This window comes from Herpailurus yagouaroundi, unplaced genomic scaffold (genome assembly GCF_014898765.1).
Source record: "Herpailurus yagouaroundi ecotype Mexico unplaced genomic scaffold, PumYag 161, whole genome shotgun sequence".
NCBI lineage: Eukaryota > Metazoa > Chordata > Mammalia > Carnivora > Felidae > Herpailurus > Herpailurus yagouaroundi.
Window position 1 is genome coordinate 21,925,851 of NW_024412402.1, and position 26,027 is coordinate 21,951,877.

Below are 26,027 nucleotides of genomic sequence, written 5' to 3' on the forward strand. Positions count from 1 at the left end.
TTTCCTACTCCTGTTTCTCAGCTATGTTCTCTCTCCATTCTCTTTTTTTTCCCCTCATCTTATATCTCGGTTTCCCCACCCTTTCCACATGCTTTCCTCCAGCTTCCTACCTCTTAAGTCTCACCATCCCAAGGGTTTCCAGTAATCTGAAAGTCTTAAACAGGAACAAGAGAACTCAGCTGTCACTAAATATTCCTTCCTTTCCCCAGCCCCTTTCCCCAAGGACATCACAATATCTCAGGCCCCAGGCCAGCTGTCTCCCTCTCTGTGGATGTTCCTTTGCCATCTTCCTCAGGCTGCTTGAGAATGGGGAGGCATGGGTCCCATTGCTTTCTCCACCCTGCTGTGCTGTCAGGCACCTCCCAGCTGGGCACACCAGAGGCCCCAAACCAACCCCACATTCCCTGCTGGGCCCTGCTCCTACTTCCTAGCTTCAGAAAGCTGCTCCCCGCCCAGAGCACGTGATTGATGGAGCCTCTCCCAGAGAAATCCATCTTGGCCCGGGTAGTAAGCAGAGAAGTCACTAATGATTGCAGTTTAAATGTCTTTGGCAGCAACAGAGCACAAAGGTCTTTTAAAGAAAGTTATCCCTTATCTGTCAGAAGAGCAGAGCCAGTTGTTAATACTTTATTATAGTTTATCTCCAGAGGTGGGGGTGAAGAAGGAAGGCCTGAGCAGTTATTTTCCATGTGTAGATGGACTCAGTCCTGAGGCTTGCAGAGATTATATGTCACCAGTGGCCAGAGTTCCTTTTTCTTTTTACTCCAGAGAGGAAAAATAAAAAATGAAACTGCCCACTTATAGATCAGTTGCATCTTGTGCTGTTCAACAACATATGGCCCTAAGATGCCTTTGAGCCAGGCCTCATTACTAGAGATCTGTGTGCAGACAGACACAGCCCAGACAGCCCTCCATGGCAGGGATTTCTGTCCGTGCAGCCAGGGCAATGAGTTTGGGATACTTGGGTCCAAATAAGGACCAGGGCCAAAGGGTATCAGTGGTGCCCCCAAAGCAATGCAATGTCTTCTGCCATTTTTAATTCTTCCTACTTGGCTTTCTTTGGATTTTGTATTGCAGAGGCACACCCTGGGGCCATTACAGATGAGGCTGTGGACTGTGACCTTGGGGGAGATGGGGAGAGAAGGAAGAGGAAATGGGAAGAGGTTGGTGAGGGTGTGAGGAGGAGGAGGTAATGGAAGTTTAATGGAGTAATAAACAGTCAAAGTGGGGTGGTGTGCATAGCCATGGGTAGAGCGTAGCTTCAGAGACCCATGTGTTGGCTTAGAAGGGGCTTCAGGATGAGTGCAGGGGATTCAGGACATTTGCGGTAAACGATTTCAATCTATAGAAGTGTTTCTCTGTCTCCACCTCTGATCCCAGCTTGCTTTCCTTCATTCCTGTATGCATTCACAGATCAGAAAATATGAGTCCCATGTACCAGTTCCTGGGAACACAGCAGTAAAGAAGGCAGGCATATTTCTTCTCCTCACATGGCTTTCAGTCTTCTGCCTCTTTGAAGAAAGGCACTCTGAGGTGAGTCATTCTACTTCTGGAACCTAACACTGCCCCTGTGATCTGATGGAGGCTGAGCCAAGTTGCCAGTTGGAAAAAGCACTTGTCCATATGCAGGACAACCGTGGGGCACAGCACAGTAGAAGGCAGGGGTGGATGCCATCAGAAAAGGCAGAGCAACAGTAACTCTGATTCTGCCAAAAATTGCCCTTCAGTGGAAATGGAAAAGATCTAGGGAGCTAATGGCTTATTAAAGTGGGTTGTTTGACAAACCAATGACTCTAGGCTGGAGAAGGCATGAGCGGCCAAAGCACACTACAGCTATCTTCAGAGATCTGAAGGATGTCACAGGGGGAAAGTGGAGAAGTATTTATAATGACTCCAAAGAACACAGTTTGAAATGCTGGCTAGAAGGTATAGGAAAATTAATTTTGGCTTAATATGAGGAAAAACTATCTAAAACATAGCACTGTCCAGAAATGTGTGAGCTGCTCCTTGAGGGAATGAGTTTCTGCCTCTGGAGGTGGACATCTGAACCATCCTGCTGGTCATACTCCAGAACTGTTGGCCACATCAGACAGAAGGTGTGCCTACATGATTTCCAAAATCATTTCTAATTTGAATGCTTTGAGGTTCTGTGAAACACTGAGAAACTCTATTTTAAAAATCACAACCACTTCTTGGGCATTCTTTCCCCATAGGATTTACTTTTGTGGAGTGGGGAAAACAAAAACAACAACAAATTTCCAAGGCCATTCTCTACTGCCTCTGAAAAACCATCACTGGGCAACTTTTTACTTGAGAGTTTCAGTGTAGTGACTCTGGACAAACAGGCCCCAGTGCTTTATAAACATAGGGAAATTGCACAAGCTTCTGAAATCCTGGAAAGCACGTATTGTTCTTGTCTTAGTTTATTGTTCACTTTTAGAAGGTACTCTGAGGTCTTAACTAATTTTTCTTTCCCTTTCTTATTTCGAAGAAGTGGGAATTAAATGGCTGTAGATGAGTTGCAACAAGAATTGTATGACCTGCCTTCTGGGAAGGATGCACAGATCAGAAGAGAAGCTGTCATGACTCAGGTGACCTGGGGTTGCCCTTTTGGGTGGGTACCACCAAGTCCAGACTACCCTGGGATGGCGATGCTAAGGCAGTAGGCTGACTCTGGAGCCCCTGCATCTGCCTGATTTTCTGCAAGTCAGCTGAGCTTGTTTATGGCCACTCCATAGCTTCTTAACCCTTCCAAAGGCAGACTTCAAGCACCATGGGCATGCTGTTTGTCTGAGGCTTGCTATGGCTCACGAGTCTGGCCTGCCACTCTCCTAGGTACCCTTTTGATGAGGTGCTTGCCTCTAGGCCTGTGTGCTGGGGATGGGCCAGATCCTACACATGACTGCTACCTCCTGGAACTTGCCTGAATCTGAGCAGCTCCCCAGATTTTAGCCATTTACTCGTGAAAGCATTAATGAGCACTGCAAGAAGGGTCGGGGTGAGTAACTGGGTGTTTGTGCTCTTTACTCTGGAGCCCAGCATTGGAGGTTATTCTGGCTCTTGATGGCCTAGGAGTTCATGCTGGTGCCGCTGGCTTTCCTCCTGGAATAGACTTGCATTCCCTTGGAGGTCTACAAAGCCAAGCCAGATTTCAGGAAAGGAAAGGGGTGTGTCCTTACTGTCACCTTTGATGTATCATGCCCCTCTTTCTCATGCACATTATGCCCCCCAAAACACTGTATTTTTTTTTCCAAGCATCATTTCCTCAGTCTAGAGCCAGGGTGCTGTTACAAGATGCTCATAAGGGCCCTTGTACTCACTCAAATACCCTGGTATCTCTGTGATGCAAGTGCCCACTATGGAAAAGGAGAGGCACTGGCCTTTAAAAAGACTCTCAGGGACTCTAGAGCCAGAAGTGAACAGGGGACTAACAGAACATCTTCCCCAGCATCCTGCCTCTAAAACATAGCTGTATTTTAATGTTCCTCCAGGAAGGAGATCCGGCTCTCAGTCAACGTTTTATGTTGGCCTCTGATAGCCCTTATTAGTAGGCTCAATGCTCCAGAAGAACTCCTGGGCTTCATGGGCCTCCTCTTTGTGTCTGGGTCAGCCTGGCACCAAGCTCCTTCTACCTGTTTGGCTCAACTTTGATTGGAGCCTTAACACTCAAGCTCTTAATGAAATCCTCTTTTTGACTTTTGCTAACTTATAACACAACTATCATAGCCCTAAGGGTCCCATATAGACTGGATTCTGGACCAAATGGCAAGAAGCATCCCCCAAACCTGCAGGCAAGTGCAATCAGGAAGTATCTCAAATGCCAAATGACCTATTTGCAAGTGGGCGGCCGGGGGTGACCTTACTGGCTGAGCTGGACTGGTCAGGCAAAGGCAGTGCAGTGTGTTCCATTACTTTGCTGTTTGACCTGGTTCATATTTGGCTGGGGCTGCAGCCCAGGCAGCAGGCCCGACTCAGCTGTGTCCTCTGGCCTGCACACAACATCTTTGTCATGAAGCTTGGCAAAGGACTGCTTAATTCTTTCTGTTACTTTGGAGTAGTGGTCGGGGAAGGAAGGCGCTTTGGCTGACTTGTCTGGAAGAATAGTTTGAGGCATGTAAGGTAGGATTTCAGTGTCTGTGGAATTTGATGTTCAGGGATAGCAGAGGGGGCTGGTGATGGTCTAGCCATAGCACTGAAGTTCAAAGACTCAAAGATATACACAGAGATTGAAGAATTCCGCTCAGGCTGGAGATTTGTGCAGGTCAGTCTGGAAAGACTGGTTAAGTCTTGGCGATGATAAATTCCCCAAGGGCAATGACCACATCATGTATTTATTTGAATTCCCTCACGTAGCCCAGCATGGTACTTTGCCCAGAATAGACAAACTAGCTCTATGGTCAAGAAGGTACAGTCTGTATCCAGGTTGCCTGGGTTTGAATCCCTGCTGTGCCATTTAGCCTTGTGACTTGGGCTAGTTAACTGGTCTACTTGCACCTCAGTGTGCTCATCTGTTAAGTGGAGATCATAATAGTACCTGCTTTGCAAGGATTAAATGAGATGATCACCAGTTAGAATAGTGTCTGGCACATTTGCTATTACTGTTAGACACACAGTAAGAATTGGGTGAATGAGTATCTGAAATTCAGATAGGATTATACTGTGAGATGGCTAAGTTCTTAGTTCCCAGCCCCTGTTCTCTAGTGCTTAACTTTACCCTGGTGTTTGTCAACTAGTTTACACATTGGGGAGTTTTAAAATAATTTAAGTCATGTAACCAAGGCAGCTCAGAAGAAGCTAGCACATGCACTGAAGTCTTCCCCCTTGAGACAGTTAGCTAGGACCAGCTACATCCTTTCTACAACTCCATGCTGGGGGGGCGGAAATGCACAGTTCTCTGTCACTGATGGACTGCAGATGCCTGGGCAGCACTGGGTTCCACTGCTTGTCTCCTCTTGTAACCAGAGGCTGATATTTTGACATCAGATAGTTTGTCAGGGCTGGAGAGGCACCTGGGACCTCAGACAGAATGCAGCTCAGTTATCTCCTTGGAAATTTATACTTAGCCCTTGGCCTTGCTGGCCCAGAGCTCTGGCCACCTGAGAAAGCTGACCAAAGATGACAGGAAATCAAAGGCTATGTCACAAGTCAGCTGTCCAGAGAGCCTGAGGGTGACCATCCTGGGTGTCATGTGGAGAGAAAGACACCCTGCCCAACGAGCCCATATTCACCTTGGGCCAGCCCCAGCCCCTCCTCCTCAGAGCTCTCACCAACAACAATCATAACAAAGCAGTGGGTGCCCAGCTTCCCTCACCCCTTCCCCCAGCACTGAGCTTACTGGTGCTGGTACAGGCCCTGGCCTTTCTTCTGCCTTTGCCAAATGCCTTAGCTTTCCTTAGCCCTGTGTTGCCCAGGGAACATGAGCAGGCTGATCACTGGCCCAGCTGTTGAGAATCATTTTGAGGATGAAAACAATTAACTTGGGCAAGAAGCCCACCCCCAAATCCTGTCCCCTGCTTTGCACCCTCAGCCCATTTTTTTTTTATCCCTTTCTGAGTCACCTTTTCTTTCCATCCATAGACCAACTGAGAACACTGGCCAACAATGCACTGGTTCCAAAGGCACCAGCTCAGTCCTGTGGATTTGAAGATTCTGGAGTGCTGGGGAAGGGGTAACTGGACTCTGAAGCATTTCTCCCTTGGGAGGCTGGGCCAGCTGCAGCCAAAGCCCTGGCCATCTGTGCAAGGAACAACACTGCTGAACAGCATGCTTTCCTGGAGCTGTCCTCCCTGCTCTGTGTACAGACTCTTGGGACTATGGCAACAGATGTGGAAACTGAGGCATGGCTAAGGAAGGCCATGAGCCACCTGGTCATCCACCCCAGCAGCACCTCAGAGCCTGAGTGGACTCAGGCTCTGGAGTCCAGCGAGCTCAGCACTGCATCTGAAGGAATTTGTTGGACAGCTTGAGCCCTCCCTGCAAGGCAGGATCTACTGAAGAAGAATCTGGAACTAGAGAGGCCCTGGGCTCTGCACTCCAGTGGGGGGAGTGCATGACAGGGGAGGGAATGACAGGACATCTTTGGTCACTTCTGCTTCCTGTGCTCCCCACCATTCCTGAATTCCTCGGAACAGTGTCTGTGACCCCAGCCCTGTTTACCCACTGGTGTACCCCAGGGTCTACAGTCATCCAGGGCACACAGCGGCTTCTCAGAAAATATATCTTGACTGAGGGTGGATGGTGCCCATTTATGGCAGCATCCTGAGGCTCTAGAGCCCTTTCTGTTTCTTTTCCAGAAAGGCCCAGGGGTGGGGGTGGGGGACTTGGGAAGTGAATGCAGTGTATCTCCATGTTCTCAGCCTCCAACCCTCCCTGCCTGCCTCTGCCCCGTCCACAGTGCCAACCCACCACCTTGCCACCCCATCACCATGGCTTCCCTTCCCCTTGTTGATCCTTTCTTCATGTTAACAAGCTCATATTCTACCTCACCTTGGTTATTTGCCTCATGTATCAAAGTCTTAAGCTAAAGGAATAAATCTCTAAGATGACTGATTTCCAGCATCATAAGGGAGAAGAAGGCCTGCATTGGGAGGGGGTAACAGTGGGGACTTCTGAAGACACAGAAAATGCCTATGAGACCTAGAGCCCCAGCTCCCCAACCAGTCCCACCCAGAACTTCCTATGCTATCTGTATGACACTGGGAGGAAGTGACGCACAGGTTTCCCTGTGAGGCTCATGCTGAGTGTGAAAGCTGATGACAAGGGTTGCAGGGGGAGCTGAACACAAGCAGCTCAGAAGTGAGTTTCTTCTCAGCATATCACCTTACTGCAGCGATTCCAGGAGTCAGTGAGGGAGGGTGGCCCCGCCCACCTCCGCAGCTGCCTGGGTGTGGCCTGGGGAGTGGGGCAGGCTGGGCCGTGAGACAGATGATTTCAATGTAAGGCAGTATTTGGGGAGAATTCTGTTCCACTCTATCATTTTTCTTCGCGCCCCCCCCCCCCAACCTGATTCCATCAGTGGTGGATGAGAAAGGCCTGTTTCCATAGCAACGCCACTGTGAAAGAGGGAAAAATCAGCAACACAGTGCAGGCTGTTTTCATTTGCAAGCGGGCACTTGGGTGGGTAAAGAAGTGAAGGCCCAGTTAACACTGAGCAGGCTCTGAGCCCCAGATTTCCTAGTGGTTGACAATGTGGGGCCCCAGAAAAAGCTTGGTACATGCGGGAGCACCAAAGATTACATCCAGGGAAACACACCTGTTCATTGCCTGGTTTCCATTAAACCAGCCTGATTTCTTTGGGCTCTAGGCCTGCTGTCCTGTGTTTATTTTCATGGCTGATGTTACCCAACCAGACTGATGAGTCTGGATATTTCTCCTTTTCTTATGTTGTTTCCTGTTTAGCTGACTGTGCTCAATATTTCTGTGCATATTCATTTCCCATCTGATGCTGCCAAAGAGGACTAGGGTTGTTTTCTTATCTTCCAAGCCCATGGCCTAGACATTGTTCCTAATCAAAGGGATCAATCCAAAGGGAGGGAATCTTTGGGAGAAATGAAGGGTTTCAGCTTAACCTCTACACCCTTTTGGAAAAAGCTGCATTTCTTGGGAGAAATTGTTGGCTGGACTTGGTGTCCCAGCCCCAGGCCAGAATGAAATGTTCAGCAAAGGTGTTTCTAGGAGGCTTTCTGCTTTGCAGATTTTCAAGTCTGGGCTTGAGGATTTGGGATAAAAGTGACCTTCACACCTTTCTGAGGTTCTCATCCTGCTGATTTCCTTGGAGATCCATATACCAGCCTAGCTCTGGGCCTGGCCAGAACTAATGGTCCTGGGTCTGGAACTATCCCCAATATAATCTTCTCCAGGGTTTTGCCCTTCACTGAGAACTCCACTGGGCCTTTTAAACTAGATTAAATCCATATGTTTCTGATTCATTTACACTTAACTCATCAGAATGTTCCCTTTTTTATGAGTGATTTGTTGTCTCAAGATGCCTTTGCAGTCTTGTTTGTAAGTGTTTCTTTTCCCCTTAGAAATAAGATACCATGTATTCTCAAAGCAAGAGTATAGAGGACTGTGGTGGTAGAAATGTAACTTCAGATCTGAATTTTGTTTTGGTTCACAGAGGAAATAAAATGTTTCAGCAAAGCTGTTTGGCTTAAGTGTCAAAAGACTTCTCGTTTTGCTCTGGGCATGGAATTTAGGGAAGATATCCATATCCTTCCTCCTAGGTTGGAAATTCATGTGAGTGCTGTCTTTGAGTAGCAATGTAATCTTGGGAAAATCACTTAATCTCTTTTCTCTTCAAATCTGTCATCTGTAAAATGGGGATGATATTACTCCCTACCTCACAGGACTGTTGTAGTAATAATGTATTTGAACCTGCCATAAAAACATGAGTCACACAGAATTAGCTGCAATTCCTTTAAACAGTTCTAAGCTCATGCATTTCTCTATCCTTTCCTTCATATGCCATCTCTCTGGTTCACTCCAATTAATCCTTCAAACATCAGTTCAAACATCATCTATTCTAAATCCTTCCCTACCCTCCAGCCTTGACCACCCAAGAACAGTCCATCAGTTTTTCTTAGTGTCCCTGAAACATTGTATACATGTCTCTGTGGTCAGGCTCATTGCTTATATAATCTGTCTTCCTCTTTATGAAACTGACATCTTATTGAGGGCAAGGATAGTAATGCTCATTCTTGGTATTTGCAAAGCCCAGGATAGAGTCTTCCTCACAGAAAGTGCTAAATAATAGTTTAAAATAAGGAAACAAAGACAGAAAAAGCCTTGTTCAAGTCCTATTTCTTTATTGATCTTTTGTATGGTTACCTTACCAATTATTAAAAGTGGAATATTAAAATGTTCTACTATTATTATAAAGCTGGCTGTTTCTCACTTGAATTCTGTTAATGTTGGCTTCTTACATTTTGGAGCTCTGAATCCGGGTGCATATAAGTTTATACTTGTCATATCTTTTTGGTGAATCGACACTTTTATCAACATATATTGTCCTTCCTTATCTCTTATAGTCGTTTTTTACTTAAAGTATGTTTTGTATAGCATTTGTTTTTTTTTTTTTAATTTTTTTTTCAACATTTATTTATTTTTGGGACAGAGAGAGACAGAGCATGAACGGGGGAGGGGCAGAGAGAGAGGGAGACACAGAATCGGAAACAGGCTCCAGGCTCTGAGCCATCAGCCCAGAGCCTGACGCGGGGCTCGAACTCCCGGACCGCGAGATCGTGACCTGGCTGAAGTCGGACGCTTAACCGACTGCGCCACCCAGGCGCCCCAGTTTTGTATAGCATTTGTATAGCTACCTCAGCTCTCTTTTGTTTACTATTTGCCTGTTATATCTTTTTCCATCCCTTACTTTCAATCTACTTGTGTCCTTAGATCTAAAAATGTTTATTTATTTTTGAGAGAGACAGAGAGAGATAGAGAGAGAGAGAGAGAGAGAGAGAGAGAATGAGTGTGGGAAGGTCAGGAAGAGGGAGACACAGAATCTAAAGCAGGCTCCAGGCTCTGAGCTGTCAGCACAGAGCCTGATGTGGGGCTCGAATTCACGGACCTTGAGATCGTGACCCGAGCTGAAGTTGAATGCTTAACCGACTGAGCCACCCAGGCACCCTACTTGTGTCCTTAGATCTAAAATGATCTTCTGGTAGGCAGCATAAAGTTGGATCCTGCTTTTTTTTTTTTCCTAATTTTGCCAATCTATGCTTTTTGATTGGGAAATTTAAACCATTTACACTTTTTTTGAAGTGATTGGTAGTAGGGAAGAACTTACTTATGCCATTTTGTTATTTGTTTTCTGTATGTATTACAGATTTTTTTAGTCCCTCACTTCCCATATTACTTTCTTTGCCTTAGTTGATTTTTTTGTAGTGACATGTTTTGATTACCTTCTCATTTCCTTTTGTATATATTCTATAGGTATTTTCTTTGTGGTTACCATAAGGATTACATTTAACCATCCTAAAATTATAACAATCTATTTTGAATTGATACCAATTTATCTTTAATTATATAAAAAAACTGTAGTCCTTTATAACTCCATCCCCCCCCAACTTAATGTTACTGACATCCTAAATTACATGTTTATATATGTGTACCCATTAAAATAGATTTATAATTATTTTTATGCATTTGTCTTTAAATATTATCAAAATAAGAAGTAAAGTTATACAATAAAATTTTAGTAATACTGGCTTTTATATTTGTCCACATATTTATCTTTACCAGACATTTTTATCTTCATAGGGCTTTGAGTTACTTTATATTGTCCTTACATTTCAACCTGAAAGACTCTGCATTTTTGTAGGGCACAGCTAGTGGTAATGAATTCCTTATTTTTGCTTATCTGGGAATGTCCTAGTTTCTTGTTCATTTTTTGAAGGACAGTGTTGCTGGGTATAGAATTCTCACTTGGCAATATGTCTTGTCCTTTAGCACTTTACATATGTGCATCTTATTGCCCTCTGTCTTCCAAGGTTTCTGATGGAAAATTAGCTGATAGTCTGATTGAGGATCCTTTGTACTTGGTGAATCATTTTTCTCTTGCTCTTTTCAAGATTCTCTCTTTTTCTTTCAACAGTTTGATTATAATGTGTCTCATGTGAGTCTGTTGGGCTTTATCTTCTTTGGAATTCATTGAATTTCTTGAATTTGTAGATTCACGCTTTTCTTAAATTTGAGAAGTTTTTAGCCATTACTTGAAATAAGCTCTCTGACCCTTCCTCTCTTCTACCCCTGGGACTTCTTATGGAAGTCTTATGCATAAGTAGTCTGCTAATCTGCTTAATGGTGTTCCATGCATCCATTAGACTCTGTTCCCTTTTCCTTATTCTTTTTTTTCTTTCTGTTCCTCAGACTCAATAATTACAAATGTCCTATCTTCAAGTTCATTGATTCTTCTTGCTGTTCAATTCTGTTGTTGAACCCCTCCAGTTAATTTTTTTAACTGTATTTTTGAGCTCCAGAATTTCTGTTTGGTTCTTTTATATAATTTCTATCTCTATGTTAATATTCCCATTTTGTTCATATATTGTTTTTCCGATTGCCCTTAATTATTTGTGTTTTCCTTTAACTCTTTGGAAACATTTAAGACACTTATTTTCTCATGGTTACAAAAACAAATTGGTGGTTGCCAGAGGCAAGGGCCAGGGATAGGTGAAGGTGGTCAAAACTACAAACTTCTGGTTGTAAAATAAATAAGTCCTGGGTATGTAATGCACAACATGGTGACTGTATTGAATATTTGGAAGTTGTTAAAAGAGTTAATCTTAAAATTTCTCATCATAAGAAAAAGAAATGTAACTACATGTGGTGATGAATGTTAACTACACTTATTGTGGTGGTCATTTTGTAATATATATGAATATTGAATCCTTATGTTGTACACCTGAAACTAATATAATATTATATGCCAATTACTTCATAAAATAAAATAAAATAAAATAAAACACCGTGGCACACACATTATTAAAATTTGAGAAAGTCTGCATTCCAAAACACAAGTGGTCCCAAGAATCAGATAAGGGATGTGGACCTATATTAAAAGCAGTTGTCTTTAAGTCTTGTCAAAAATAAAAAGTGGAGTTGTGTACTTTGAACCATGTACTTTGTTCCTTTATACTTTTCTGTATTTTCAATAATTTCTATGCAGTATATATATATATATATATATATATAATTTTTATAATTATAAAAATATCTTAATAAAATATTTATCATAGATATTGCAGGAAATTTATCTACCCATATCATTTTAATGGTTAATTTATTGCATACACTTGAAAGAAATAAAATACAGTTCTCTAAAAATTATACTATAGATTAGGCTTTTCACCAACAGAAACTTTCTTCCACTTTAATTATTCCAAATAAGGATGGGTTACCGCATAAGAATTTCTTTCCCCCAGTCATTTATTTCCTTTAAGAAATAACCTGAAAGCACCTTGCTTGTTTTAGAGGGATTTCATGTATCAGGTGGCAATACTTTTCAACCTTTTTTTTGGCAAGACAGAAGAGAATGAACAGGTACTTCCAGGGGCCTCAGGGCATAATCCCTGGCTGCTTGGTTCTCCATTATAACCTAGATGCCCAATTTAGGACCTAGCAAGAGTGAGTAAATGAGTGCAAAAGTGAGTAAATGAGTGCAAAAGTGAATACGTGAATAACTAATGTGCTTTATGGAGCAGTGTCCAAAAACAATCTTGCTTGAAATTCTTTAAGGATGAAATAAACTCTTCATAGACACACGTACCTTATTTGCACACCTCTCTGAGAGTGAATTGGTAACTCCTAGAACCATTAATGTTCTCAATAGTCAACATACGGGAAAAAAATAGACAGTTGTTTTAAAGTCTTTGTCTTGTATTCAATGTTGTATTCTTTGGGGATAATTTCTGCCATTTAATTTTCTTCCTTTGAATGGACCATATTTTACTGCTTCTTTGTGTGCTTATAATTTTATTTTGTTGAAAATTGAGCATTTGAAAGAAAAACTACCTTTTCCAATTTTGCAGACTGGCCCTGTGCTGAGGAAGTTTTTACATAATTAGTCAGGCATGTTCTGAGCCCCTGGATCAGCCCAGAGAGAAAACCTAAAGCCTTCTCAGGTCCATGCATCTTACCTAGGCCTGTGTGTGGCCTACCCCACATACACAGCTACTTATAAATGTCTTAACTGCAGAGTAGGCAGCTCTAAAAGGACTCATTTCCCTGAAAGGAGAGTGTGAGACAGGGTCATTAAGGCAGGTAACTTATTTGGGATAATGATTCCAAGGTGCATAATGAGGGATAAGCAAGAGTGATAAACAGAAGAAAAAAGCCAATATAAGAATGTTGGGTCAATGCTGCTGCTGTGTACATTAAGGGTTCAATTCTCTTAGACTTCCCAAGAAGCATACAGAATCATCCACCTCCAGGAATTGCCCACAGCAAGTCTGGGAAGCCAGATTATTTAGTAATTGTAAATGTTGCCCCTGGGGGCACTAACTTCTCCAGCAACTCCTCCTCTGGACTGCATATCCCAGGTCCAGGGGGACTCCTGTTTATCTCTGCGGTGGTACCCAGCGGGTAAGGCAGCCGTGGACTCTGCCATTGGTCAACAGTTGTGCGAGATGGCTAAAGTGGTGCTCAAGACAAGTGGGGATGCTCATGTGGTTTGGGCAGGGTCAAAGGTGTTCACAGTATGGCAGTCATGCTACAGCCTCATCAGTATGTGTGTGTGTGTGTGTGTGTGTGTGTGTGTTGTTGTAGCAAATAAAACTCAACAGTATAACTGCAGAATCTCATCTCTTCTCTTCCTTGTTTCTCTTTCTTTTTTCTCCTTTATCTTTGTTAAATTCCATTTACTTTTTAATTAAAATAACCTAATAATAGAGAAGCGAATCCCATGCTTTTCTAAGCCACTGCTGTCCACATGTTGTGCCCTTGTTTTCCTAGTATCCATGTGGCTGGTAATCAGAGATGTAGATCTCAATCCCAGAGGGAAGTCCTTAGCATATTCTTGGGCTCGTCAAGAATACATACATAACTTTCTGTATGTTAAGGAAGCTGGGGATCAGGGGTCCTCCAATAGCTATGGGTCTTGCTAGTGACTTTGGACTGGCTTGCATTAACTTCTGTATGGGAAATGCAATACAAAGGAGGTGCCCAGCAACACTGCACGTGATGTGCGACCATTCATTATGACTCTTTTCCCTTAAGATTTCTTTTGGCTGAACAGCAAGCTCTCTGGACTTTGCAACTAGAGAACATCACTAACATAACATAAATGCTGGGCAGCTGCTGGGAGCTGGAGATAGCTCATGATGAACAGCTGTGTGAGGTTTGACCTTTGGGGAAAAGCAACACCAAATCCCACCACCATAGGCTGGTTACCACTTGGATTTAATGCAAATGAGGCATAATGACAATTAAACAGATGTGTTTAGAGGGGAAAAAAATTAAAGAGGCATTTCATTTGGAGTCAGGAGAGGGGTAAAGAAGTTTTATGGATGATAAGCAGAAAGAAAATTTCCTAAAACTGAACAATGTGTGAACTATTATGAGTCATTAGCTTTATGAGAGTAGGAACTTTCACTTTTCCTTATGTGATTCTGTAGTATTGAAGTAACCCACCCTGCTAGAACACACACACACACACACACACACACACACACACACACCTGGTGCTGTGCAAGTGTGGCTAGGTGGAAAAGAAGTGTTGAGAGGGAAGGCTCTGTTCTTAATACAACTGGAGACATTGAGTCAGAGAGTTCAAGAGGCTTGCTGGAGTTGGATATTTAGAGGTAAACAATCAGGCTAAGATGTTCAGGGAAAGGCTGTCAGGACTTGGGCTTTAAATCTTGGGAGAAGATATTTTGGGTTTTAAGATCACTTGAAATTCTCTAAAAACTGCTCACATCACCATAATAAACAATCCATGTGAAAACATAAATCATTAAAGGTTGGAAAGGCAAACATATTTGTGTGCCTGTAGACAGTTGCAAATAAATTTTGGTTGCCGTCCTTAAGCAATGCCAGCTGTGGGTCTGCTTCCTCAAACCAAGATGGACTCCATGAGAAGAAAGGAAAGAAAAAGATACCCCCTGCCCAAGACTCTAAGTGTTTCTGAGGTAAGGCAACCAGATTCTATTATTTTCCACCTCAAATCACTATCATAATTTGGGGCTTATAGTAGTGGCGTAATAAATGTTCATTTGACTAAATGTATCGATAGCCCCAAATTGACTTAGGTTATGCAAATTAAAGTTATGTTTAATCTTTCTACCGAATTCACAAGTTCATTGTGTTTAGAAATAGTTTTTAAGAGAAGTTGACCAAATACCTTTAAACAGCAAACATGCATGCTTTATGGCTCAGCTTAATAATGGAAAGTTCTGGTGAGCCCTGGTGTCAGATCTGAGTTCCTGGCTCCATTGTTTTCTAGTTGTTTGACTGTTAGGAAATTGTTTAGCCTCTTGAAAGCTTAGTTTTTTCTATTGTGAAATTTTAGACATTAAATGAGATAATATTAATAGAATACTTAGCCCAGTATTTGTAGAGAGAGAGCAATGTTAATTGTATAATAATAATCAATAATAAATATCTTCCTTTTCCTTCTCCTCCACATCATCTAGAACAGAGGCAGGTAAACTATGGCCTACTTCCAGTTTTTGTAAATAAAGTTTTATTGGAATACAGCTATGTCCTTTTGTTTACATATTCCCTAGGGCAACTTTCACATTATGGGGCAGAGCTGAGTCATTGTTACAGAGATTGTATGGCTGTCAAAGTCTAAAATATTTAGTATTTGTCACTTTGCAGAAAGAGTTTGGTGTCCCCTGTTCTAGAAGCAAGAAAGTCCAGGGAGGTGTTTATACATTTCTTGAGCTTAAATTACCAGGAAGTCATAGCTTTGATGGGAAGAAACTAGATGAATGATCCCATAAGGCAAAAGAATATTATGCTTCCTCATAGATTTCTGATATATATTTAAGGGATAGAGATGAACAAATACTAAGGGAGAAAAGTGGAATCTTGAATACTTTACCTGAACATTTTACCCAAAGAGAATGAACAGAGGTAGAACCTTTGGCTTAAAGCAAAATCCACAGACGCAAGTAGAGAAAGCCTAATGAGTTAGAGGCTGAATATTTCCATGGGCATTGAATGTGTCTTAAGTTATTTTAGTAAGATAGAAATTTCCGTTTTTGAGTCCAGAGGTACAATATGGAGAAGGTCATGGAGCATACACAGCATGGAAGTTATCTGCACACAGTAACAGGTATGGCATTTGTTCCTAGTAATTATCTTTTTGCCTTTAATTCTGTGAAGTAACACAGTCATAGTACTGTGGTGTTCCCTATCTTCAAAAATGTCTTTTCAGACTCATAGCAGAGGAAACAGTTTTAAAACTCACATGGAAGAAAGTAATGACTAAAGTTGGAAAGTTAGCAATAAATTGGAAAGAGAATTTTAAAAGGCCAAAATCAGCACCCCAAAAATTAGGTAGAAATTTCTCTTGGAAGATAAGTTGAGAGACAGAAGAAATAGAAGGGCCTTGTCCAGGGTAGGGGTCTCTCCAAATGAGAGTTCAGTGTAGGAAGGACAACAAGGACAGGGGTTAGAGTTAGCGTCAAGAAACTGGTCGGCCTCCATCTGTCAGCACTGTCCTTTGCCAGTGCTGGGGAGCCACATAGGACTGGAGCAAGGATCCCACCATCCTTTGATAAGAGGGCATGTCTCATGGCTCAAGAAGCTATCTTGGAGGACCTTCTTGTTTCCCTCTGATCATCCAGAAAAAAATGACAGACGACCATTGATACCCTAAAATTTTGCTAAACGCATTTCAAAATACCCCACGTATGCCCATTAAAAAAAAGTTTTTTAACTCTTATTCATTTTTGAGAGGCAGAGTACAAGTGAAGGTGGGGCAGAGAGAGGGAGAGACACAGAATCCAAAGCAGGACCCAGGCTCTGAGCTGTCAGCACAGAGCCCAGCAGGGGGCTTGAACCCATGAACCATGAGATCATGCATGACTTGAGCCAAAGTCAGATGCTTAACTGACTGAGCCATCCAGGTGCCCCTACAGATGCCCATTTTTAAGGGCTAAGTGTGTGAATTCTTAGAGAGCAGGGGCCTGCACTGCAGGATTGGAAATGGTGTAGAAAGAAAAGTTTCCAACGTCTGTACTGGGGCCGAGAGGTGGTGTGAGGTACACATTGGCTCCAGCTCTTCTCCAAAACTAAGACTTCCGTGAGGCACACCCTGTGGGCACATGGAAGTTGTTAAGAAGTCAGTAAGAAATTGATATCCAGAAGTTCTCTAGTATTTATCTTTTGTCTCTTAGATTGTTCTACAATGTATAATAATGACCATGTAAATCCTTGAGAACAGTGCCAGCAGAACAGGTGCTCAGTGCATGGTAGCTATAATTTTCATTATTGAAAGCAAACTAAAAACTTTGATTTTTACTGCTTAATAAAGAAATTCTCTTTGTTTATTTATAAGAAACAAACAAAAGGCTCTTAGTTTGAAAAGTCAGAGTAGTGTTCAGATTCTCATTCCTGGAAAACCCTTATCCTAATCACCCCTCTTCCCTCATTCAGTGATGAGCTCCTTATGTGGCAATTTGTAGAAACAGCCACTTCCCAGGACCACTCATGAGTTAAACATGCACTACTCCAATCTGCTTTTTGTTCCTAATTCTTGAATGAATGTCCTAAACTTCCCCATGTGATAATTTCCTCCACCAGCATTTTCTCTCCCAGAAATACTATGTTTGCTTTTTTGTACATTTGCAGGATAAAAGAAATGTAAAAATTTAAATAATAATGTATTTTTAAAGGCATAATGGGGTTAGTTTAGGTAAAACAAGCCACCTCACATCATCTGCAGAAGAAATATAATAAGTTTTGGAGTTCATTGGGGAACCAGAGAATATTCAATTTTATGAGAGTATTAAGTTTTTATTGAATTACGTCTTTATTCAAGGCACTTTGGTTCATCTACTGAAATGGGAAGTTTAACTCAGTGATCTTTGGGCTAGTAAAATTTAAACCATGATGAGAATCTTTTGATGAATCAGTTCTTTTAACAAAGATTCTGTTGGGCCAGCTATTGGGTGGTGGCCATTGATTTCTACAAACAGCCAAATTAAGCATGCCCGGTGCCCTGACATGGCCCAAATGCAGTGGAATAGATGGATGGTGAAAGAAGATGCAGAAACACCAGGCTCTAGTTATGGTTTTGCCCCTAATAGTGGAAGCTCCCAAACTTTTCTGGACTTCAGTTTTATCATCTGCTAAAATAAGGTATAAGACTATTGGTGATTCCAAAATGCTGATCTGATGTCAAGCTAGTTACTTAAAACTCCCCAGGGGAGATTGTTTAAAAAAAAAAAAAAAAAGCACATTTCTTCGCCTAAATCTGGAAACAACTTAACTGTCCATCAGTATGAGACTGGTTAAATAAGTTATGGTCTATCCAACCATAAGTGCCCTTTAAAAAGCATGAAGTAGATCTCCATGTGCTGATATCTAAAGATTGCTAAGTAATATCATATAGTGAAAAAAATAAAAAAATAAAAAACAAAGTGCAGAACAAAGTGTATAGTAAAATTCCTCTTGTGTAAGTAAACATGCATATATGGGACATAGACTTGTTTGTGGTTTTTGTTACTGAAGGATATATAAGAAACTGCTCAATGTTTATCTTTATAAACTGCAACAGCTCTACATATTTAAAGTATTACTAATAACAATGATAATGTTATCAGTTAAGGGCTGATTGCCCTTGTCTGTTCTGATGTCTTGTTTCTTTTGTGACCTTCAATATTGATATATTGCTATAATAAGGAGGTAACGTGAATGAGCAGAAAGTGGATCTGAGTTTAAATCATACACTAACCAAGTGATCTTGTGCAAGTAACTTCACTTCTCTGGATCTCAGTGTTCTCACTTTTTAAATGGGATAGTAGGACTAGCTATAAAATTTGGTGGTTCTATTTAACTTGCACATAGTGTTTATAATCTAAGGAGACACAGACATGCAGAAATACACCAAAACAGAAAAAGGAGTAAAGAACATATACTAACTCTCACCAAATACTTTTTAAAAATATTGAAAATTATTTTTTAGTTTTGGGAGGAGGGGAGGGTCAGAAAGAGAGGGAGTACACAGAATCCAAACAAGACTCCAGGCTCTGAGCTGTCAGCACAGAGCCCAATGCAAGGCTTGAACCCACAAACTGCAAGATCATGATCAGAACCAGAGTTGGACGCTTAACTGGCTGAGCCACCCAGACACCCCAACAAATACTTCAAAGCACTCCCTTCACTAGTACCTTTCTATGGGGAACAGAAGAAGAAATAACCTGTCCTTGGAATATTTTCTAATTTGGTATGAAAGAGAAAACATATCTGCATGAAAAAACTGGAAAATAATATGAGGTGACATATGAACAACCTGGATTTCTTTCATTGTTATGCAGCTCATGTTAAAATATTACTCACCTGAAATTCAAGAAAACCATACTCAGCAGTAAAAGTAAAACCCAAGTCCCTTGGCCACATTTATACTGATCTGTAAAATAAAGGGTTAGACAGATGGTCACTGAGTTCCTTGGCAGTGATAAAATTCCATGATTCTACAATCTCTGAGAGCAGATCCAAACTGAAGAATTTATTTTCCCCTGACACCAGATCCCTCCCTATTCAGTAAAGTCTTCATTTACAATTTAGGACTTTGATAACCCTGTACAACTCCTGTGCACAAAATTCCCCAAAGACAGAGCCAAAAGGAAGGTGCTACATAAGGCAGCCCCATTGTTTCTCTTGGCTCCACCCTGTCTGGGCAATGCAGTTGGACAGGGAACTTAGCTGGGGGCAACCAGGTGGCTGTCTGGCCTGCCTCCTCACAAAGGCCCCAGTGAGCATGCAGACCAGAACATCACAGGGGCTCTGAGCAGGTCAGACTTGACGCCTAACTTGACCCCATCGGCAGCCAGAGTCTGATAAAGACGTGATTGAACTGAGGATTTCTTCCTGACAGTTTAACGAATGGCTATAATTAGGGGGCCTGCACTGAGGGTATGAGATACATAGACTTCATTGTAGGGAGGCTAAGTGCTAGAAAGGTCAAGGCCAAAATATGGTATGAAAGAAGCTCAAAGTTTTCCAATATGAAGGAGAAATGAATTTGTGAGGAAATGGGTTTACTAAGCATGACCAAATGTACCCATTTCCTGTCAGTTCCTGGCCCCAAATTGTCATCAATGGTGAGTCTTTGTAGTGGAGCTTCGACCCTTAAGTTGTGTCTTCCGAGACTAGCTCTATAAAGGTGGAGCAGAGAAGATGCACTTTCTAGCTTGAGAAGTTATCATTGGGAGGTCCCAGGAAGAAATGGACTTCATTTTCTTCTTCTGAAACAAATTAGGAGTGAACGATGAAGGAGTGGATAAATAATAATGACGATGACAACAATAACCAAAACATGCCTGTAGATTTTTAATGTTAAACTTAATCAATATTTGTCATGTCTGTTTATGCTTCATTGTCAAAATGATGATTAATGAAAGTGGCTTTAAGCCTAAAACACTTTCTGAGGCTTTTTAGGCCTTTTTCTTAGAAATAAGAAGTCACAGTGTGCCAGCCATAGTAAGATCCAACTTACAATGATCAGAAATACAGTGAGTAATGGCAATAATGTCCTCATAAAGGAAAACAACAACTCACAATTTGGACAGAAACCTGGGGAGTCAGTGAAACTCCCAACTATGTAGGGGTTAGAGGCTGGACTTGAAGATTCACTTACCTGGTCTCAGCACTGGTAAATTCATTTCTCAGTGAAGCTGGTAAAGCAGACATCTTGAAGGATATTTATCAAAGAATTACATAATCCCAGTGTTGGCAGGGATTGTGTAGGCCACAGAGTCCAGAGCTTGCACTGTGTCTCCAATGTTCCTGCCAAGTAGCTGACCTTCCGTTGTAAGGATTCTGGTGACCGGATGCTCTACCAATGCACCGCCTATTCCAGTTTGGGCAGCCATGAGTTCAAACAAAACTCTTCCCAATATTGAGTTAAATCTGTATCTCTCCATCTCTCACTGATTGGTCCCATTGTGCCCCTTGGGGTAGCATAGAATATAGCTAAATCCTTGCTATGTAGTAACCAGGCCTAGGTGCATGATTGGTGGGGCCTGTGCGAGATGAAAACATGGGGCTCCTTTTTACCAATTATTAAGAATTTCAAGATGGTAGCAGCAGAGCATTAAGGCAAGCCCAGGCCCTTCTAGGTGCAGACCTCTGTAGCTGCTCAGGTAACCACACTTTACAGAAGTATTTCTGAGGGGCTGCACTTGGTAGGATACAAACAAGAAAGAACTTCATTTTTCCTCCACTGTGTGTTAAATTCTTTTTTAAAAATGTTTATTTATTTATTTTGGGAGAGACAGAGACAGCACAAGTTGGGGAAGGGGCAGAGAGAGAGGGAGACAGAGAATCCCAAGTATGGTCTACACAATCAGCACAGAGCCCGACATGGGGCTCAAACCCACGAAACCGTGAGATCACGACCTGAGCCGAAACCAGGAGTCAGACATGTCAGACACTTAACCGACTGAGCCACCCAGGTGCCCCATGTGTTAAATTGTTTGATTCCTTCTTCATTTCTGAAGATCCCATAGAATGTTCTGGTCATTTTCTGATGTTAAAAAGTCCAGTGTAATCTTTTACCAAACTCTCCCTTACCCTGTCAAGGCCTGCTTGGGGCTGTGAAGCCTACAGAGATCTGCTTCTCCTCTTTGTCTTGCCCCCTGCCCCCCCACCGCAGCCTACTCACCCTTCCTGCTCTTCCTGGCTCCTTCAGGGAGAAAGGTGGTAGGGAGAAGAGGCCTCCTTACTTGATGGGTGCAGATGTGACCTGGCATAAGCATCCTGGATGTATGCACACAGTGCAATGAAGAGAGCATAAGAGGAACGGAGAAAGCCGAAAGTAACATCTAAGCTGAGCCCCGACAGGTGGGTAGAAGTTATCCAAATTAAAAAAGGGCCTGTAAGGAGATAGATGTGGGGAATCATCTAGCAGAGGGGATAAATTGTGCAAAAGCTGAGCTTTTGGAGAAATGCAGGTCCTGTATGCACTGCAGGGAAAGAAGGGCTTGAGTGCTCATGGCCTGGGGGAGGCTGAGTGAGGGGGTTCACGGCAGTGAACAGTGAGGGTGGAGAGTAAGTAGGACAAATTCACGAGAAGCCTCCGAAAGCCCTGTGAGGATATGGGAACAGGAAGCCATTGAAGGGTTTGAAAAGGGTTTTGAAATGAGATTTAAGATTTAGTAAAAGCACTCTGGCTTTGAGTGACTGATTGACCCAAGACCAGAGTCAGAGAGACCAGAAGGAGATTAGCTAGTAAGGGGACAGTAGTCTGAGTGGGTGCAGTAATCAGCATATGATTCAGTGTCTTTGTGAATTTCAGTTCTCCCTCCAGGAAAGGAAAGGGATTTTGTGAGTGTCCACTGTGAGCTGGACACTTCACTCATATCATTCACTTATGTGCCTATAGAAAGTGTGTGTGAGCGGTCTAACTGTACTCATCTTATTTGTAGGTAACTGAGGTTCTGTCAACCTTGGTGGCTGGCCTCCAGTCATGGAGGAGTAAATAAATGGCAAAGCCCGGGTCTGTGTGACCCCCGTTCTTCCTCTCTTTATGGTAAAACGTCACATGCAATCTGGTGAACCATCAGTCCCTGTCAGCTTTGGGTGTCTGGCAAACCTACAGAAAACAAACCTCTGCTATTTTTGGTGTCACATGATAAACACACACAGAGCAGGAAGCTGCTATTCCTCTGGGACACAACTGCTCCCCTGCAGAGTGCTGGGCACACACAGGCCACTCAGGGCCAGTTCTCTTTCATCTCCGGCCCCAGACCCCCAGGTCCTGCAGCCGCCCCAAGTCCTGCAGGCTTCCAGGTGAGCTGAACCTTCACATATCACTCTGGTTAGACATTTGTTCAGTTATTCTTTTCCACACTCAGTTGTGTTTTATGTTCAACTTGAATCTGGGTTCAAAGTATTTCACGAGGTGGTCTTGGATAATAAACTAAAGAGATCAAGAAAAGCAGGGACATTCTAAACAAATTGGGCCTCAAATCATATAATTTTATGTCATGGTTAAGTCTACAAATACATTCTTGTGTTGCCTTTCCTCTCTGCTTGGGGTCATCATAATACCTCCTTGTTTTTTTAAGTGAGTTTCTGGATATTTATCCCTAAGACCTGTGCCTTTGAGTTTTGATGCCGTATTTCCCCTGACCCTCCTAGAATCCTCTCTTCCCAGGCTACAACATTTTCCACATCTTCTCATATCCGTTAGTCCATGGCTGTCCCTCTCCGTAAAGGTGTCCCCATCCCTCCACCATCCCCTGACTCCCAGAAAGAAAGACACTTCTCAGAGCACAATTTCAGTCCAAACTTCGGGAATCCACAGAGTTTGTGATGGATAGTGGTGTGGGTAATTTGGGTTCTGTACAGCACAATGAGAATTCTCATCAATTTAGTCCTCATGAGAAGATGGCATTCTGCCCCTCATCAACACCAGTGGCAAACAAACAATACCAACAAACCCTCTACTTGAGTTCTTTTGGGAAAAAGAAAATTAAAAGGAGAAGGCCTTAAGGAACATTTTCACCCTCAAAATTGAAGTATTTAGCACTGGAAGTACAGCCATTCCTTATGTTGCCGGCTTCCTTGGGCTATTTCTACAAGATCTCAATGTTGAGATAGTTGTTAGAAGTTGTTAGGGTAGTCATTTGGACGTATGACAAAAGAAGATTTTATACAATAGTCTGGGCAAGTTCTAGGCAAGAGGAGAAATCTGCTTTAAACCCAAAGGAATAAATTTCTAATGGTAGAAAATTTAGGTACCATGCTAGCAGTGGGTGAAAAACTTTGTACAGGAGGCTCCTGCCTCCCAAGCATTCCAGTTTTGTTCTTAGGTGATCCAGACCTTCAGAATTTTCTATCACTTCCATGTAGTTTGTATAAAGGATACAAAGAGTACATGGAGCAGTGGAGATTTGACCCTCCCTAACTCTCAGCGCAAACAGTTGAGCAATTACCTTCAGCAGTAGTGACCATTCCCTGTAGGAACAATGGAAGGGGAGGGGGATTGACTGGGCATTGGCAGATCCTTGAAAACAGGGGCTTGAGTGTTGGAGTCATCAGGGTGCCCTCAGCACAGGGCCGGGGCACTGTGAGACATCTCTGTACGTGTGCTGGCTTCCTCACCAATGAATCTGCAATGGAAAAGAATCAAACCCAAGATCATGGATTCTACCTCTCCAACAAGCAAAAATATGAACAGGGAGAAAGAATATTCTCAATAGAGTTTTCTCCCCAATACCACCAGTTTTTATAAGCATTTCCCCAAGATCCCACAGCCTTCTTGACTCCCCAAAGCTGTAGTGCCATACGAAGCTTCTGTTTTCCAGGCCACAGATGGTATTATTCTCATTTCTCTCTCCTTATTTATTCCATAAAGATTTGGGAGAGAGAGTAAATGTAGGTGAAAGTTATGGGCTTTAGCATCAAACACACCTGGTTCCCTTCGTGGCTCCATCACTTGCCAGCCATGAAATCTTGTGAAAATCCTTTAATAACACACAGCCCCTTCTTTACCTGTAAAGAAATGATAGCACAGATTACCCCAGAAGATCGCTGTACAGACACTGGGGATGGGGGTGGGGGTGGGCAGGTCCTGTGTTCATCACATCACTCGGGGATTCAGGCTAAGGCAGGTCCCATATTGAAGGCAGCTGAGCCGAAAGGAAAAGAGAGTTCTGAGGGGTCTCTCATTAGCCCTGTAAATGGGTAACAGGCCCATTTATGTCTGTTTGGAACCAGTCACATGGTGCTACCCACCACAAAAGACCTGGGAAGTGCTATTCCCACGAGTGCCAGGAAGGCAGAGAGCCGGAAATATTTGGCAATTAGTACCATGTGTAAAGTACCTTGCACTATGACCGGCATGTTCCGAATGCTCCAACCATGCGAGCTGTATTTTAGTTTGGATCTGTTATATATAAAATGATGTTTATGTATCACTTTAGTATATCCCAAATTGTTAAAGGCTAGTAATTAATTCATATATGATGTTCTCCCTTTCAGAAGTACCTACAGTTTAAAAAAATGTTTTTTAATGTTTATATATTTTTGAGACACAGACAGAAGTGAGCAGGGGAGGGGCAGAGAGAGAGGGAGACACAGAATCCAAAGCAGGCTCCAGGCTCTGAGCTGTCAGCACAGAGCCCGACACAGGGCTTGAACTCACGAACTGTGAGATCATGACCTGAGCTGAAGTCGGATGCTTAACTGCCTAAGCCACCCAGGTGCCCCAGAAGTACTTACAGTTTAATAGAAGACTCTTAGAGACATGATATTACAATTCAAGAAATGAATCTTGCCAGGAACTCACGGTAGAAGGAGTCAGGTTTCCTGGGTAGCATGTGAGTAAAGCAGCCAGGGGTGACATTTGCCGTGTGGCACAGGGCACCTGAGTTCTTTGCTTCAGGTCTGGGAATTACTTACCATTTGTTCATTTGTTCATTTTATTCATTTACTTTTTCATCAAACGTTTTTTGCCTGCCTCGAGGCGCCAGGCACCAGGGACGTGTTATTGAAGAAAGCATGGATGCTACCTTCACGAGCTTGCATTTGGTAGGAAACACTGAGCTACAACAATAAAAATGAGTAAATATACAGCAAGTAGATGGTGAGGTGTTTCATCTATGAATGAAGTAAGGGGTATCTGACGTTCCAGTGCTATGGACAGTGGAGGTGTTGCCATTTTATTTGGGGTGGACAGAAAAGGAATCCAGGGAGCAGACTCTGTGGAGATGTAGGAGAAGAGCATTCCAGACAAGGATGCTGGGACCAGCAAGCGCCATGGCTCTGAGAGGAGAACCTTCTGGGCCCAAGGAGAGAGCAGAATGGTGGAAAGAACAGGAATAGGAAACTGGGGCACCAGGGCTTTAGTCTTGGCTCTGCTGCTGGTTTGCAATGGTTCCAGGAGCAATATGCTTGTGAAGATGGGCTGGGAGCTAGACTGCCCCGGTTTGGTCCCCGCTTTGCCTCTTACTAATGAGATGAGCTGGGCAAGTACCTTAACCTCCCTAAGCATCCGTTGCCCCATCTGCTAATATGGGGGAAGCCTCACGCTTCATGCCCTTTCTGGGACAATTAAATGGGTTAATTCACATGGAGCATTGCAATCAGGGCCTCACTCCCTGTGAGCCCTCTTTGAAGTTAGCTGTTTCTATTAGGGCAAGTTGTTTCCCTTCCATGGGGGTTTAGTAGCATTATCTGGAGAGATGGTCTCTCTAGGCTCTCAACTCTAAGATTCTTTGGAAATCTGATGCTAATTTACATGTTATTCTTTGGACTATTTTGCATGTCATTTGTTCCATTCTCACAGATTGCTTGCTGTTTAGTTTAGTTTAGTTTAGTTTAGTTTTGTTTTGTTTTTTACAGTCCTGCCC

The 26,027-nt window shown here is 42.7% G+C and overlaps 2 long non-coding RNA genes across 2 annotated transcripts; one reads left to right on the forward strand and one right to left on the reverse strand.

Moving 5' to 3' along the window:
- The first annotated feature begins 1,285 nt into the window (after positions 1-1,285).
- On the forward strand, positions 1,286-8,146 carry LOC121035648 (uncharacterized). Its single transcript, XR_005793005.1, has 3 exons — positions 1,286-1,533; positions 2,492-2,591; positions 5,578-8,146. It is a non-coding gene; the product is annotated as an uncharacterized LOC121035648 (long non-coding RNA).
- Positions 8,147-22,939: 14,793 nt separating this feature from the next.
- On the reverse strand, positions 22,940-24,703 carry LOC121035649 (uncharacterized). The gene is made up of 2 exons (XR_005793006.1): positions 24,088-24,703; positions 22,940-23,786 (listed from the first exon to the last, which is right to left on the reverse strand). It is a non-coding gene; the product is annotated as an uncharacterized LOC121035649 (long non-coding RNA).
- Positions 24,704-26,027: the final 1,324 nt, after the last annotated feature.